Source organism: Stenella coeruleoalba (genome assembly GCF_951394435.1).
Source record: "Stenella coeruleoalba genome assembly, chromosome: 21".
In the NCBI taxonomy this organism is placed as follows: Eukaryota; Metazoa; Chordata; class Mammalia; order Artiodactyla; family Delphinidae; genus Stenella; species Stenella coeruleoalba.
The window spans coordinates 33,858,812-33,877,948 of NC_137167.1; positions in this window are offsets into that span (position 1 = coordinate 33,858,812).

The window sequence follows — 19,137 nt, forward strand, 5'->3', positions numbered from 1 at the left end:
TAAATGGTGGCTCATTTTGAAGAAGAGAAATAATGATGATAATCTTCCAGTGAATCAGTTTTCCTAAAGGAAAGTTTTTTGTGATAAACAACAAAAAAAAATAACAATTCATGATCTCCTCATTACCCACTTGCAGACGGCTTTAATGAAATAGATAAATGGCTTGAAATTTTTTGTCTCTGTGTTTTTGAACAAATACTCATTCTTGTTCATAGCTTGAACCCTGAGTATCCTTCAAAGAGATTACAGACAAGGTGTCACAAATAGGGCTGGATCGTATATGCTATTATTGTAAAACCGTGAATCAATCAGTGGTCTCATGCAGTATGTTTTCTTAGGTGGCAAGGAAGTTTTCTGTTTCTGTGATAACGTATGCCCTCAAACAAGGTCTTGGCAGAGAGAGTTCAAGCACATCTCTTTTAATAGAGAATATAGATTTGATACCAAAACTACTGACGGATCTCTTTGCTTGGAATGTTCAACATGAGTTGGCTGTTGAATTAGGAAAGCTGTTAAGAGGAAGTACTCCAAGTGGAATTCCTTGCTGTGAGTTGAAATTGCAGAGGTTCTGATAGAACGTTGATAGTGTGCCCTCAGCTGTTTTGACTGCTTTGCCTCTAGACACCATCAGCCCGGGCAGTGCATGAGGGTTCGCTTTGAATATTGTTCTTAGCTTTTCACGTCCTGTTCTGCCTCCTATTGTGAACATTCCTGATTAGCTTCTTGTCTTACTGGTAAGAATGGATTCTGTAGGAAATATGACTTGATGGCGTCCAGTGGGAAACCACCTGAAGATTCCAAAGTCCTATTAAAAAGGAACGAGGAAGGGAGAAGAAGGGAGAGAGCTGGGTTACACTCTGCTTACTCTTAAAATCAAGAGAGCTCATTTTGCCTCCTATGGGAAAGTATGTCACAGTCAATACAGGGTATAACACAAAGCTGGACAAAGCAAGGAGAAAGTCTGAAAATAAGGGAGTCACCTTACCCAATAGCTTTTAATAGGGGCACCCTTTTCCTTGCTACTTAAGATGTAGAGATTGTATCCATAGTGCAACCATCACAGTGTGGGCTGGGGCCATGCATTGGCTCACACCAGCCTCGCCTGTGAGCAGTGCCAACAAGGCTCAGGCACTGGTTCCTTGTGTAAAGCCCCCTGTGTGGATGTGACGCTGACCTCCTAGGGAGTGAAAGTCGCACACTATTCATATTCGGATGGTAATGAAAAAGAAAAGAACTATATGTGGCTTTGAGAAGGAAGAAATTCCATGCCCTAGAAATTTGTTAATTTGCACATTGGCAAACTGCAAACATAGTCTTCAAAATGAAAATGAGCCCTGTGGATTTTTACATATAAGTGCAAATTAGGGAAGCACTTCGAGTTCTGTCATGTATGAGGGTGAAACATATGGCGTTCTGCTCTCCACTGCAAAAAGGATAAGAAATATATATATTTTTCTTCTAATATTAACTCATGCACTATTTCTACTCGTACGTCTTCTACTTTTTCTTTTGTAAGAAACAGATACTTAATTGGGGGACTGGCTATGTTCATCACTTTTTTTTTTTTGATTTGAAAAATAAGGGATTTTTAAAAATATCTTTATTGGAGTATAATTGATTTACAATGGTGTGTTAGTTTCTGCTGTATAATAAAGTGAATCAGCTATACGTATACATACATCCCCATATCTCCCCCCTCTTGCGTCTCCCACACTCCCTATCCCACCCCTCTAGGTGGTCACAAAGCACCAAGCTGATCTCCCTGTGCTATGCGGCTGCTTCCCACTAGTTGTCTGTTTTACATTTGGTACTTTTAATACAACTTTTAAAATAAAATTTTTTGAGAGTAGGTGAATTTTTAAAATATCTCAACATTCACTTGTTTGGCAAAGAAACATACTTGAGAGCCGACAGTGCTTTTTGTTACAAAGCATCGGGGATTCTTGACACTTTTGCCAGATAATTAATATTTCTGCTAAAAGTGTTCTTTAGAAATGAGACAGATATGAAATCTGTACTCTTGATGACTACTTGATATCAGATGGAGAAAAAAATATAAGAAGAAATATTGCTTTCATAAGAATTATTGCCCCTACAAAGAAGGCTGGGCAAATTCTTGTTTCATTAATTGGTTCCTTTTATATTTATTTACGTTTGTAATAAATATTTCTTGAGTGCTTAGTACATGCAAACGGTACTAAACACATTAAAGATATAGGAGTGAACGAAGCAGATCTGTTACATTTTGTTTGAAGACACAGATGTTCAATTCCTAATTTCAAATTAAGTGATTATAATTGCTGTGTTTTTTTAATATATATTTTTATTGGAGTATAATTGCTTTAAAATGGTGTGCTAATTTCTGCTTTATAACAAAGTGAATCAGTTATACATATACATATGTTCCCATCTCTCTTCCCTCTTGCATCTTCCTCCCTCCCACCCTCCCTATCCCACCCCTCTAGGTGGTCACAAAGCACCCAGCTGATCTCCCTGTGCTATGCGGCTGCTTCCCACTAGCTATCTACCTTACGTTTGGTAGTGTATATATGTCCATGCCACTCTCTCGCTTTATCACAGCTTACCCTTCCCCCTCCCCATATTCTCAAGTCCGTTCTCTAGTAGGTCTATGTCTTTATCCTGTCTTACCCCAAGGTTCTTCATGACATTTTTTTTTTTCTTAAATTCCATATATATGTGTTAGCATATGGTATTTGTCTTTCTCTTTCTGACTTACTTCACTCTGTATGACAGACTCTAGGTCCATCCACCTCATTACAAATAGCTCAATTTCGTTTCCTTTTATGGCTGAGTAATATTCCATTGTATATATGTGCCACATCTTCTTTATCCATTCATCTTATGATGGACACTTAGGTTGCTTCCATCTCCTGGCTATTGTAAATAGAGCTGCAATGAACATTTTGGTACATGACTCTTTTTGAATGATGGTTTTCTCAGGGTATATGCCCAGTAGTGGGATTGCTGGGTCATATGGTAGTTCTATTTGTAGTTATTTAAGGAACCTCCATACTGTTCTCCATAGTGGCTGTACCAATTCACATTCCCACCAGCAGTGCAAGAGTGTTCCCTTATCTCCACACCCTCTCCAGCATTTATTGTTTCTAGATGTTTTGATGATGGCCATTCTGACTGGTGTGAGATGATATCTCATTGTACTTTTGATTTGCATTTCTCTAATGATTAGTGATGTTGAGCATTCTTTCATGTGTTTGCTGGCAATCTGTATATCTTCTTTGGAGAAATGTCTATTTAGGTCTTCTGCCCATTTTTGGATTGGGTTGTTTGTTTTTTTGTTATTGAGCTGCATGAACTGCTTATAAATTTTGGAGATTAATCCTTTGTCAGTTGCTTCATTTACAAATATTTTCTCCCATTCTGAGGGTTGTCTTTTCGTCTTGTTTATGGTTTTCTTTGCTGTGCAAAAGATTTGAAGTTTCACTAGGTCCCATTTGTTTATTTTTGATTTTATTTCCATTTCTCTGGGAGGTGGTTCAAAAAGGATCTTGCTGTGATTTATGTCATAGAGTGTTCTGCTTATGTTTTGCTCTAAGAGTTTGATAGTTTCTGGCCTTACATTTAGGTCTTTAATCCATTTTGAGCTTATTTTTGTGTATGGTGTTAGGGAGTGATCTAATCTCATACTTTTACATGTACCTGTCCAGTTTTCCCAGCACCACTTATTGAAGAGGCTGTCCTTTCTCCACTGTACATTCCTGCCTCCTTTTTCAAAGATAAGGTGACCATATGTACGTGGGTTTATCTCTGGGCTTTCTATCCTGTTCCATTGATCTATATTTCTGTCTTTGTGCCAGTACCATACTGTCTTGATTACTGTAGCTTTGTAGTATAGTCTGAAGTCAGGGAGCCTAATTGCTCCATCTCCGTTGTTCGTTCTCAAGATTGCTTTGGCTGTTCGGGGTCTTTTGTGTTTCCATACAAATTGTGAAATTTTTTGTTCCAGTTCTGTGAGAAATGCCAGTGGTAGTTTGATAGGGATTGCATTGAATCTGTAGATTGCTTTGGGTAGTAGAGTCATTTTTACAATGTTGATTCTTTCAATCCAAGAACATGGTATATCTCTCCATCTATTTGTATCATGTTTAATTTCTTTCATCAGTGTCTTATAATGTTCTGCATACAGATCTTTTTTCTCCTTAGGTAGGTTTATTCCTAGATATTTTATTCTTTTTGTTGCAATGGTAAATGGGAGTGTTTTCTTGATTTCACTTTCAGATTTTTCATCATTAGTGTATAGGAATGCCAGATATTTCTGTGCATTAATTTTGTATCCTGCTAGTTTACCAAATTCATTGATTAGATCTAGTAGTTTTCTGGTAGCATCTTTAGGATTCTCTATGTAGAGTATCATGTCATCTGCAAACAGTGGCAGCTTTACTTCTTCTTTTCTGATGTGGATTCCTTTTATTTCCTTTTCTTCTCTGATTGCTGTGGCTAAAACTTCCAAAACTATGTTGAATAAGAGTGGTGAGAGTGGGCAACCTTGTCTTGTTCCTGATCTTAGTGGAAATGCTCTCAGTTTTTCATCATTGAGGACGATGTTGGCTGTGGGTTTGTCATATATGGCCTTTATTATGTTGAGGAAAGTTCCCTCTGTGCCTACTTTCTGCAGGGTTTTTATCATAAATGGGTGTTGAATTTTGTTGCAAGCTTTCTCTGCATCTATTGAGATGATTGTGTGGTTTTTCTCCTTCAGTTTGTTAATATGGTGTATCACATTGATTGATTTGCGTGTGTTGAAGAATCCTTGCATTCCTGGAATAAACCCCACTTGATCATGGTGTATGATCCTTTTAATGTGCTGTTGGATTCTGTTTGCTAGTATTTTGTTGAGGATTTTTGCATCTATGTTCATCAGTGATATTGGCCTGTAGTTTGCTTTCTTTGTGACATCTTTGTCTGGTTATGTTATCAGGGTGATGGTGGCCTCGTAGAATGAGTTTGGGAGTGTTCCTCCCTCTGCTATATTTTGGAAGAGTTTGAGAAGGATAAGTATTAGCTCTTCTCTAAAGTTTGATAGAATTCGCCTGTGAAGCCATCTGGTCCTGGGCTTTTGTTTGTTGGGAGATTTTTAATCACAGTTTCAATTTCAGAGCTTGTGATTGGTCTGTTCATATTTTCTATTTCTTCCTGATTATGTGTTTTAAAAGAGAAGTACAGGGTAATGTGAGAGAATGTAGCAGAGGTCAGAAAAGAATTCCTTCAGGACTTTTGAACAGAACACTGAAGGATACACAGGAATTTCCTGAGCACGGTTGGGAAGGCAGGAGAGCAGGGAACGCCAGGCAGAGGGAACAGCATGTAGAAGACTGTCAGGCTAGGAGGACCTGGCTCTTCTAAGGAAACGAGAGAAGAGATGTACAGACAGAAAGCCGAACATATTCTTGGAATGGCCCAAGTAAAGAGAGTAAAGAGAAGCCATTGAAGGATTTTATTATAAGCAATAGATTTAAAGCTTGAAAATACTTGGGTTCATATGGTACAATGTTACATCATAAACAGCTGAGGCCCAAGAAAGGAAAGGGTTTTTCCCAAGTTTCCAATGGAAGTTAGTGTTGAAGGCAGAAACATTTTTTATAAATTCCTCAGAATGTTTTCAGTGGAGGCTTATAGCTACGGGTTAATGGGCCTTGGCATCCTCTCCTGCACAGAGAAGTTACACTGGGAGGAGGGTGGAAGCCGGCAGTACTCCATTTATAGGAAGACCTAATAAGTGATGGGGAATTGTTGGGTCAAAAATGATGATAGTTTCAAAGACTGTTTTGTGTTAAAGTTCATATATATTAGTATTTGAAATCTGTAAAAGGAATATACATATATATATATACCACCCCCTTCCCATTTCCCCACCTCCATTAGCCCATGCATTCCTAGATATCGTTTAATTTTAATGATCTCATTTATGGGTAATAACAATAGGGAAAAAAATCCTGTAGCTGATTCACATGATTTCATGGACATTGTGGTTTAAGAAGTATTGAAATCTGGATTAAGAGGCGGTGTTGTGTCTCAGTTGAGAGTATTGGCTCTGAATCCTCACTCCCTGGGTTGAAAATATGGTTCCATATATTCTACACTGGGGGCCTTGGCAAAATTACTTAACCTCCATATTATTCTTTAGTGTGTGTGTATACATACATGTATACACACCCACACATACACCCAGAGAATAAGGAGAGAATTCTCAAGGATTAAAGTAATGAATGAAGTAAATTAATAAATTTATTTATTAATTTGTTATTAAGTAAATTAATAAAATAAAGTAATTAATAAGCTTAGTGTATCTCTTGGTACATGGTAAGCACATGATAAATAATACCAGTATAGGTATTATTATTAGAAAAGACAAACTTTAAAGCACTAGCTATGTAGATAGATCTCAACAGCTATGAAGAACCTGGTCCCCCAAACTTTTTATCAATATTAAAGCTACCATCTTACATGGATACAGAGGAGCAGAGGATGTCCCCTTACTGCAGATGTGGGAGAAAACCCTTCCCTTTAGCCAAGATAACTGGAATTTATCACAAGTAATTTATATTATGAAATGAATATAAAATATCAAGACTTACCCTTACCATCAGCTCACAGAACACACAGGTACACAGGCATAAAAGGTTTTAGAGAATAAAGATAGCTGATGTTAGCTTCTGCATAAAAAAATATGGGCTTGAGTAATAATAGCTGATGTGATACCCAACACAACTGTAAAGGTTTCTCTGTCCTTTAAATTTGGCTGTTGAAGAGAATAGAAAAACAAAGATTGTTGATAAAAATTCTCACATTTTTTGCCAAAGCAAATTTTGATTGATATCATTGTCAAGCCGGCTGAGGTACTTGGGAAATCACAAAACCTGTGTCCTAGGCCTGTCCATCTTCCTGGGTCATCAGGGCCATCTACTTTATCTTCTGTGTTGCACTCTGCTTTCCCAGGTGCCCATCTTGGACCCTGGTGATCCCGGCATGTCCAGCTACTAAAATTGATGGAGAAGGAGAGCATTGGCTGGAGCAACAGGAGAGACTTTTGTCCTCACCTTCTGAAATTAACCTGCATAATAGAGGAATAGGTTACTTTTCCGTTGCCTTTACAGTATGAGTCAAGCAACCATGATCTTCGGCCTTCTCTCTCCCACACAGTTCTTCCCATATTTTAATACTAGGTTCCCTTCTATTGAAAACTTCTCCTAGCACCACGGCCCAGATGATTTCTCCAGCCACTGAATTCTTGAAGAAATACCTCTTTGCTTTTCTAATTTAAATTATGCTACCAAATTAACATTTCACGGGTAGGATGTATCTCTTCCCTAAATGTCAAACCTAGTTTCCCTAGTGAGCCGGGATTGTGGCATACTTCTTTGCATTCGTACTCCGAATATCCAACAGAAACTTATTTTATTTTGAAGATTACAAATGTAAAGATTACGCTTATCTTACAATGATCTAATTGATCAATGATCAGGTCACTTCCGCTCCAGCCTTCCCACCTTAAAAATGGTGGACAGTGAAGGTTACTCTGAAACCTGATAAGTCCAAGGCGTTGCTTATTGCTGTGTTTTGTCATTCAATACCTGTATATAACTTGCGCACAGACTAAAAAGAAAGTGAAACAAAAGTGTTTGTATTTACGTATCATTCAGCCATGTGAAGAGAACATTATTCCTATAAACTCCCCGAAGAGAGTTTTTCACATTTTTCATATTTAAAGTGCATGATGTCAGTAAATTCACGAGTAAACACAGAGCTTGTTCTTCTGAGAAGAGCATCTCGGGGTTTAGTCTACCAAATCGTACTACATATGCAAATGCTGTTTGAATGTCGTTTAGCTGCATGCTAAGCTGGACAGAAATCTCAAGGGTCAAAGATTTGAAAACGTTTGCAGCATGGAAATCATAGAGACAAATGTTTGATGTACAGATGTGTGTACTAAAATAGGTCACGGTTAGATGAATTCATTTATTTTATTCAATCCCTTATTTGGAATTGTTTACTAGGATTGTTTTTAGCCTGTGTGATTTTTGGTTTCAGTTCTACAATGAATTCAAAATGGCGTTTCAGAGTCAATATTAGCCCCAAATATAGCATACGTTTACTATGTGGATGGTAGGGGATTTATAGAAATCTCTAGGAACACTAGAATAAATTGAATCTAAAAAAAAAAAGAGGATTTGCTTTTCTTTCCTCTCTCTCTCTGATTAGGTATGTTTCTGAATTCTGAGGGCCTGTCACCCTGCCAGAGGTTTGTCCAGAGTTATATATTATTTTTCATTCTCTGGTTGAGGAACTTAGTTGTGTTAACTTCTTGACAAGTGTGTTTCTGGATTGTCATTAGTTTAAATTCTGACTTGTGATATGTTTTTTCACTAAAGTATTTCCCATTTGTAAAATATAACCAACTATATAACTCAGCAGTAAGCCATCACTGTTAGCCATACATTTTGAAATTTAATATTAAATATTGAAAAAAGAATGAAATAGAATACAATAGATATCTTTAATAAATGTATTCTAAAAGACAAATAGCCAGAAAGTCAGTAACACTAGAAGTTTCCAATATATTTACTATTGGTATAATTTATTATTTTATTTATTCGTTCACTAAGCATTAATTGAGCCCTACTGGGTCCTAAGTATTATGATGGGAACAGAGATATGATCATGACCAAGACAGATTTGGTCCTTGCTCTGGGGAAGGTGCAGTGTAGAAACCCAAACTGAGTATTCAAAGATTAAAACAAAACAATCGAGAGCTAAGGGGGCATAATGTCAAATGTTCATAAAGAGTACTATGTGAAAAAATTAAATGTTTGGAAACCTCTCTTCAATTTATTAGCCTCTTCACTAAACCACCTTCTCATCAAGCATTTCCCCAAAAGTTCATCTTGATCACAGCCTTCAGAAAACTTACAAGCTCTCCTGTGATCATATAGCCAACGAATATAATAAAAGGCATTCCCTGGTCTCTTGTCCAGCTGAGTACTGAATTATCAATATATACATATATAGAGTCTAAATAGGCCCTGAAACAGATCATAACAAAATATTCTAAGATGTTGTTAATTCAAAACATTTTAAAGCAACAGATATACTATTTCAAGTGACCAAACTAATTATGAAATAATCTCATGATGCTGAGGAACCCAATTATATATAATGTATTGCAGTAAAACTTTGAATTAGTTTCATTGATTGACATTTTTAAGGTGAATTTTAAGTGCCATGAATATTCATTTTTTTTCTAGAGAATGAATATGTTCTATCAGAATATTCACATTTGGCATAGGCTATATTTTTATTCATTACATATGTTCTGACTTTTCAGACTAAGAAAATAGACAGCAGATCAAGGCAAATGTTGATAAATACAAGTCAGATTAATCTGGATTTATTTTCCTTTAGCCGTATACTCTTAAAATTAGCAAAATTTAAAAATTTTATGTGGATGTTGGTTGTCATTCATATATAAAATTAATAACTAGAGTCAATATACCTGTAACAGTTGCTCATACATGCTGTGAGAAACTGTACAGATTAGAGGATAATGTAGCCAAAGGCAATTTTCACATGCTTTGTAATTTTTCTGTTCATATACAACGCAGGTAGTACTTTTAAGAAGTATATGTTGGTTTGTGGTTTATCATTTTAATTGTTTCATATGGTGATTTTGTTAAGTTGGTTTCAATGAGGTATAATTTACATCAGTAAAATTCACCCTTAGTTGTAGTTTAATGAATTCTAACAAATGCATACAGTCATATAACCAACACCACAATCAATCAATCAGCCCCCAAAAAGCCCCTCGTGACCCTTCACAGTGAGTCCCTAGCCCCTGACAACACAGATGTGTAGTCTGTCCCTATTATTTTGACATTTTCAAAATTACTTGCTTAGTTTGAGATAAATTTTGAGTTTTTGGCATAGGGTACATTATTATTAATATTCATCAGTTTCATTTCTAAGAGAAAAATCATGCTCATAGATAATTCACTTTATTAATTGTTATACAGCATTGCTTCTCTAGGAACTTAGGAAAAGCACAACTAACATTTTTCCTTCAGTGTTTTTCTTTTCCACCTCACCTGGCAATTGTTGGTTTCTTCATGTGTTTCTGTTTTGTCCTTGTTTGTTGACAAACATGTTTGTTAGCTGATGTCTGCTTCGTTAGCATACTCTTACAATATTGTTAATCTGATCATACACAGACCTGTTTTAAAATTTGTTTTTTTGTGGTACTCGGGCCTCTCAGTGTTGTGGCCTCTCCCGTTGCGGAGCACAGGCTCTGGACGCGCAGGCTCAGCGGCCATGGCTCACGGGCCCAGCCGCTCTGCGGCATGTGGGATCTTCCCGGACCGGGGCACGAACCTGTGTCCCCTGCATCGGCAGGCGGACTCTCAACCACTGCACCACTAGGGAAGCCCCATACACAGACCTTTTTAACTTCTTGATAGAAATCCACTGAAATCTGAACTGAAACTCTCTTGGGCTGTCAGACACATAATGAAAAAAAAATCCAGGATCCTAAGTACTTAATGTCATACATTTTGTAAATTCTGTGGGACAAAGAGGTTTACTGATTCTTTATAAATATTTAGGCAAATTTTTAGAGAAACAGACATTCTCCTCAAATCTTTACCAGGCATTTACGGCAACTGTTCCCAATCTTTTGGCATCTGAGTCATTTTTTCACATACTCAAGATATCTGTAGCAGACTTAAGTGAATTAATAGACACAAAAAACCTTAAATAAATAGAACAATTTTTAACCCCAACCCCCTACAGCATGACGGTAGACGGTACTTCTATAGAACCACCAGCAGTTGTTAAAATATTTCTTTGGTAGCTTTTCAGCTCTGTGTAATGCTTGAGGAGAAGGTTCACTTTTATAACCAAGCAGTAAAGCTCTTGCCTATTTCAGTGGCCTGGTGTCTGTCTTTAGTGAAGCTGGTCTGCCCTGTTTTTCCTGCTCACCTCAGTGCTCCATGATTAGACAAGCATTATTAACACCATATACTCTCCACTAGCATATCTGCGTTTTGCATAATTTTTACAGTTTGCAAGTGGGAGCCCAGCTGGCGCCTTGGTAAAACCATTCAATTGGCTGTAACCAAGACTTAGACCTCGGTCTTCAAACACTTTTCAGTTACTTAAGGTTCTTGAATACCTACAAACAAACTGTTTAAACAAGCAAACACCACCTAATTAAAAGGAGAACATTTGGTTTTAGTGAATTTAGTCAAGATTTATTTATTCATTTAAATCCATTATTAATTGAGCATTTTCTAAGGTCAGGGATGTAACAGTAAAAAAGCCCTCATTTGGGTTGCATTTCAGTGAGGGAAACAGAAGAGAAAAAGTAAAATAATGAGTCAGTAAATAAGATAGTTTGAGATCATGATTAATGTTACGGAGGAAATAAAACTTGTAGTGAGAGTAATTGGAAAAGACACTTCCTCTAAGACGGTAACATTTTTACTAAAAGACCAGAAATGGGAAGATACAAGCAAAAGGATAAAAAATATCAAAATCTCGAAGACAGAAACGTCTTAGTGTGAACAAGGAACAGAAAGCTGACCCTAGAGATAGCAGGTTGGGTGCAAAGAAAAAAGTAGACTAAGCTATTTTGGAAGGGCAGGAAAAAGTCACATTCTTCAGGGACATTGTAAAGCCTTGATAAAGAACATGGACTTTACATACAATGAGAAATGAGTGAATGATCTGAAGAGGGAATGGGGTGAAATGATTTAATTCACATTTTTATATCCCTCCGCTGCTGTATGAGGGATGTGTGAGAAAAAACAAGAAGAAAACTCTATATGTATGGTGTCTGGACTGGAAGTTGGCAGGGAGGGTTGAGAGATGCTGACATATTCAACTTTATGCAAGTAGAGATCTAGGTCAAGGAAAGAGATGGGTGATGGGTAAAGCAAAGAACAGAGCCATGAATGGTGCTGTCATTTACAGTGTTAGAGACCTGAGGACCAAGCAAGTGCAGCGTGGTGACCAAGTGCTCCATTTGACCAAGGTTGACTTGAAAGGACTGCTAGACATTTAAATGCAGAAGTCAGGTAGGCGTGTTGATATTTTGGTCTGGGTTTCTGACAGTAATGTGACCATACACGTCGTAAAGCGGTATTTCAGTGCAGAGAAGTAATAGACAAGAGAACAGACCTCGGGACTGACTTTGAGGCCCTGCAACAGAGAACCAGTGCAGGAGGAGAAAAAGCAAAAACCAGAGGTGAGATGGAAGGAAATTAAGAGCACACAGTCTCTCCAAAAGCAATTCAGTGTTTCCAGCAGGAGGAGGTCGTCAAAGGCGTAATGCTGAGAATTTCAATAAAATAAAAGTAGAAAAGTATCACTGCCATTGGTGGGCAGACAAGAAAGAAAAAGCCATATCAGTGTGTGTTGATGAGTGAATTGGTGTGTGTGTGTGAGAGAGAGAGAGAGAGAGAGAGAGCGCGCGCGAGAGAGAGAGAGAGGGGAGGGAGAGAGATTAGACTGGAGAAAGAGAAAACAGACAATTTTTGTTGAGTTTTCTTGTAAGCATAGTAAGGAAATGACCTGTAACCTGTTTAAGGACTGGATATATCAGAGTATATTTTGAGGCTAGTTGGAATCAGTCAGTACAGTGAGGGAGCTTAGTGATGGAGGGAAGGTTGACTTGAAGGAGGACGATTATCAAAAAGACTAGAAGGGACTTGCATTTGATTCTTATAGGAGTAAAGTAAGATGATATTAATATAATCAATAAAATAATTTTGCCTTAAAATATAGATAGATTTTTATTTTTTCAGCATTGAGAGTGCGGAGTCCTAACCACTAGACAGCCAGGAAGGGCCTGCTAGATATTTAAATAGAAAGAGTGTTTTATTTTAATGTAGAGGAAAGCCAGAGGTTTTGAAGGAAACTTCATGGATTTGAATTCTGAGTCTACCACTGGTGTGCTATGTGGGCCTGGCCTTTCTTTCACTAGACTCTGTTTCATAGTTTAGTGATAGTGCTTGTAAATTAAGTGGCACATAGTAGACCCTGAGCAAATTGAAGGTGTCCTCCAGTTAGCATTGGGTTTGTAGTTACATAGTCATATTTCATGAGTTTAATACCTCTGTTCACACATTTTCTTAATTCATTTGGCTTGGCCATTTAGAAACATTAATAGAACCTTCAAAACACTGCTAAATTCATAGATGGAATGATTTATGTAACATGTTTTAATTTTTCTGAGTGAAGCAGAGACTTCACATTGCCCTATTATCAAGTGAAATGTTTAGGTTGGTGTCATCTGTCAAGTTTGTTAAGTGACAGTTTATAATATTCAGCAAGGTCCCATGTTCCATACACCTAATAATGTATGACCATATCAATTGGCAGCTGTGAAAAATCAGCAAAAGCCATGGCCCTTTAATTAAGCACTTCTTCAGTAAGGGCACTGCTCTGTGAAGCAAGGAAACAGACTGTACATGGCCACATTTAACACAAGGCAACTCTTTCTGTACGTCTAAATAATTTTTGATATTCCTTTTAACAATTTTTCAGGATTCTTAAAAGCACTGTTTGTCCAATAGACTTTCTTAAAGCCACATTTATGACATAGTGCTTACAGAGGTAGCATTACAGTATTCTAACATTCTAGTCAACACTTGATTATCCCTTCTAATTGCCTCTGTACAATCTTACTTTTGTTTGTTGCTAATTGTATTCATATGTATTTCTGTTTGTTGCTACTCTGTTTGTATCCACGTATGTTTTTTCTATTTCGTCTGGAGACACAAAGAATTTGCTGCCTTTTTCCAATGAAATATTACTTGAATGAACTTGACTTAAAAAAATAGTACGCTTGTAGTTTCACATGCAGTAGATTATATGAAGATCTTGAACTAGGACTTCCCAGCTTTTTTTTACTGTATTTTTATGATGTAATTTCTTGTTGTTACATGATGTCAAATTGTAGACTATTAGCGACAATCATATATTTATAAACAATTGCTAAAACTATCTCTCTCTTTTATCTATTTATCTTCCCATCATCTATTTACTCTGACTTTCTGCTGTTCCCAAAATACACCAAGTACATTTTTACCTGGTCTTAGTGGAAAACATTTTTCAAAATATACCGTTGCCTCAGTATCTCACTCCTTTTGCATCTCAGCTCAGTGGTTACTTACCCTGACAATTTTTCCTTCAGAGACTTTCTGACTAACCCCCCTCATTCTTTTCATTTTATATTCCATATGTTCTTGCTTCATTTCTTCCTGTTCGTGTTTCATTATTTCTTGTTGGCTTTAACAGATGTTATTCCTTATTTTATCTCTTTTAGTATCCTAAATATACTCATTTTTAAACTCCTTTTCACACCTATATGTCATTTTTTTTTTTTTTTTTTGTGATACGCGGGCCTCTCACTGTTGTGGCCTCTCCCGTCGCGGAGCAGAGGCTCCGGTTGCGCAGGCTCGGACGCGCAGGCTCAGCGGCCATGGCTCACGGGCCCAGCCGCTCGGCGGCATGTGGGATCCTCCCGGACCGGGGCACGAACCCGCGTCCCCTGCATCGGCAGGCGGACTCTCAACCAGTGCACCACCAGGGAAGCCCTATATGTCATTGTTTTAAAAAATCCCGAATGGGGCTTCCCTCGTGGCGCGGTGGTTGAGAGTCCGCCTGCCGATGCAGGGGACGCGGGTTCGTGCCCCGGTCCGGGAGGATCCCACATGCCGCCGAGCGGCTGGGCCCGTGAGCCATGGCCGCTGAGCCTGCGCGTCCAGAGCGTGTGCTCCGCAACGGGAGAGGCCACAACAGTGAAAGGCCTGCGTACCGCAAAAAAAAAAAAAAAAAAAAATCCTGAATGATTTCATCTCCCAATTAATGATTTTTTTTTCTGTTTTTTTTTGGCATAATCTTTCTCATTTGTTTTCAGATTTTGCCTAGCAGGCTCATGTTAAGTTGAATTCTCTCTCTGCTCAGCTCTCCCTGCATCAGAGTCTAAGCTTTTATATTTACCTCCAACCAAACCTCCAGGGCCCATTTCCTAACCAAAGTCTTACATTAGTAGCTTTGGCACTGCAGTTACTCCCCAAGAATGTGACACATTTGCAGCGGGGCACATTCCCCTTATCCCACGGGCTACATGTTCCTTGCAGGCTCTACCTCTCTGCTTCCAAACTGTGTTGCATTTTAATTGTATCTTTGCATCATGAAGATAATTTTGTTAACAGTGATCACATATTTTAATTCTTAAATTGCATTGTTTACTCTTTCATGTGTTAATTCAGAGTAGCATAATGGAGTGAGGTATCACACATGATATTGCCATGGGATTTTGTCCTTAAATCCATTCGATTAATATTTTTATTAGAGTTCAGCTATGAGGCAAGATCAGCTTCTAGACAGTGAATTAAACAAGTTCCTTATTCTTAGAAAATTACTTTTTGGAGGAGAAAGATAAAAATTAAATTAAAATGAGTGTTATGAATTAAAAATAAAACAGGAGATAGAGGGTGAGAAGGGGATGCTGTTTTTAGTAGGGTAGTAAGAAGAGAACTCTCTCATAGCAGAATATTAAAGTCGGGATATGACTAATGTGCGTAGTGAGTCAAGAGGTAGCTGAGAAAAGGTATCTGAGAAAGAGAAACCAGCAAATGCAAAGGCCCTGTTCAAGGAACAGCAAGGGGTTAGTTTCCTTATTATTCTAAACAACTCATTTCATTAATGTAGTTTAACAGCTTTTTTCTCAAAATTTCGTTCAAAACAATGGTTAGCTGAACTTCTCGAAATGCCCTTTTGGTGTGTCTGTGTTAAGTTATTCTCCTGTGCTTAAATTATTTTTTGATCCTAAGAGTTCCAGATCGCTTTTACCCATGTTATGGCATTCATCTCTGTAGTATGTCAGAATCTTTTTAGATTCTATTCTGATTCTGTTTATGTTACTTTCTTTTTTGTCCATATATTATACAAATATCGTATCTTTGGGGAAATGCAGTTTAATGACCCTACAAAGTATCAGCTTTTTAAAACATTTTACAATGTACATATACATACATGGTACTGATTTTAGTAAGGAAAAAGTAAAGTCTAACCTATTATTTCACTATGAAATTCAGTAGTATATATAGTATATTTTCAATTGATTTCAGATTTGTTTCAGCATTTTTCAGATCTACCTTAAAAAATGCTTTATCTGATGGACTTAAATCTGCAAATAATATAGTTATATCCAAGATGTAGCACAGCAGGGAGATGAGGAAGGTGGATTTTGAAGTCTGACTGTCAGGATTTGAATTTATCACTTTCTTGGCAGAGAGGACATTATTTCTCTATCTGTAAGATACAGATAATAATGGTGCCAATCTGATAGAGCTGTTATAAAGATTAGATGAATTAATAATCATAACCCTTAAAAAAACATGACATAACAAGCACATTAATCATGTTTGCTAAAATCTAAAAATAGTTCAGTATCTGACCCAATATTACAAGTGATAAGGCTTTATGTTAATTTGAAGTCTATAGTATTTGTAACTATAAGGTTCCACTGTTTTATTTTTTACTGTCTGTTTGTTTTAGTTATGAGTATAATGGTGAACTTAGAAATATGATACCAATGTTCAGTGATAGCCCAGGTTATTTAAATAAACAAGAAGAGGAGTTTACAGGGTGATTTCCATTGGCTTTCATTGTCTATAGCATGATCAAAGGACTGTGGCGGTGTCTACAGAGTGAACTCAAAAGAATTAGCTAATTTATTTATTTTATTATGATAAATTATCTTGTGTGTAAGAAAAATCTTTGAATTTGTCACCCATAGTAAAGTCACACACAGTAAATGCATCTAAATTGGTGCCTTAACTGAAATATTCACTTGTAAATTAAAAATTTTCACTTATCTTTTCTTAGAACACATATCAGTGACACTGACATCCAAAAGTAGAGCTGCCTTTAGGAAAGAGTAATGGTCTGTAGGTTTCTGTAGTGAAGTTATAATACTGGTTATAACCAAGGTTGTAATACTGACTATCTTAGTGACGTTAACATCTTAAATCTCCCAGATTCAATCTCTTCAACATTACAAGAAAGGGTCTGTCCACTTGATTTCTAAAATTCTTTCTACCTTGGAACATGAAACCTCTAGGAGAAAGTGAGAAGATTTGCCAAACCCGTTTAACTAGGTTCTAAAATAACAATAAACTATTCCATGCATAAATTTTTGAATATGAATCAATGACTTCATGTCCTGATAAATAGTCCTAAAAAACCCTTAAATTCTTTAATGATAGTGCATTTTTTTTATGATAGCAAATATGTTCTGAGATTAATTCCAGAACAAGGGATTAGGTTATGAGAAAAAAGATAGATTTAACATCTGGTATCTAGGGTTTAGCCTAAGAGACTTTTCATTTATTTTAATAGACTTTTTTAGAGCAGTTTTAGGTCCACAGCAAAATTAAGCGGAAGGTACAGGTGTTTCCCATATATTCCCCTGCTCTACACGTGCAGAATCCCCCTTATCAATATCATTTACCAGAATGGTAGACTTTTTACCAAGGATGAAGCTATGTTGACACATCATAATCACTCAAAGTCTATAGTTTACCTTAGGGTTCACTCTTGGTGTTGTGCATCCTATGGTTTTGGATAGATGTGTAGCATAATCCATCATTATAATATTATACAAAGTATCTTCACTGCCCTACAACTCCTCTATGCTCTGCTTATTCATCTCTCCCCCCCTCTCCCACCCCTGGCAACCACTGATCTTTTTATGGTCTCCATAGTTTAGTGTTTTTCAGAATGTCACAAAGTTGGAATCAAATGGTATATGACCTTTTCATCTTCACTTCTATCACAGAGTAAAATACAGTTAGGTCTCCTCTATGTCTTTTTATGGTTTGATAGGTCATTTCTTTTTAGTGCTGAGTGACATTCCATTGCCTGGATGTACCACAGTTTACTTATCCACTCAACTACTGGAGGACATCTTGGTTGCTTCCAAAATTGGCCAATTATGAATAAAGCTGCTATAAATATCCATATGCAGATTTTTGGGTGGACGTATGTTTTCGTTTCCTTTGGGTCAATTCCAAGGAGTATAATCTGTGTCTTACGATGAGAGTATGTTTAACTTTGTGAGAAACAGCCAACCTGTCTTCCAAAGTGGCTGTACCATTTTGCATTCCCACCAGCAATGAATGAGAGTTCCTGTTTCTCCAAATCCTCAACAGCATTTCTTATTATCAGTGTTCTGTATTTTGGCCATTCTGATAGGTGTGTAGTGGTATTTTATTGTTTGAATTTGCATTTCCCTGGTGAAGAAACTTTTTAAAATGTAGGAGTTTATGAGAACGTAAATGAATCTGTGAAAACAAAAAACTGGTAATACAATTTATGCAAGTTGTGTTAAGTCCTGACAAAAAAGCAACACAGATAAAGATCATTCATAAAATATTTAAGTGAACTGAACATTTTTTTGTTTCATGTTTCTTATTTATAAATTCATGTGCATGTGATTGAATGGTCAAATATTTCTAGCCTGGAAACTGAATTATTTTCCTTCTTCAAGCCAAATCACTTACTTCTAGATTGTTCTCTTGTACATTGTATTCCTCATCCACAATGACAGTCAGTTCATGGATCAAAAGTGTTAGAAAGTAATCAGGAGATTGCGTCAGTTTGGAAAATATAATTCTTTTGTCTGGTGCAAGTTAAACTCTAAACAATGTGGACATAATTGCTGGGTATTCTGTTTCCTCTTTTAAGTCTGTGTTTATATTTAGAGTGTAGTATTTAAGTAGCACCAACTCGGATAAGGAGAGAATTTTAATTAAGGTGGCTATATCTTATCATTTCCAGCTTCTAGAGGCCACCCACATTCCTTGGCCCCTGACCCCTTTCTGTTTTTGAACCCAGCAATGGCTGGTCCAATGTTTCTCACGTCGCTTCACTCTGACTCTGCTTCTTCTGCCTCCCTCTTCCACTTTTAAGGACTCTTGTGATTGCATTGGTCCCACTCGGATCATCCAGGATGATCTCATATCACCTTAATTCCACCTGCAAGCTCAATGTAACGTGACATACCCAGGGATTATGATGGAGACATCTTTGGGAGAC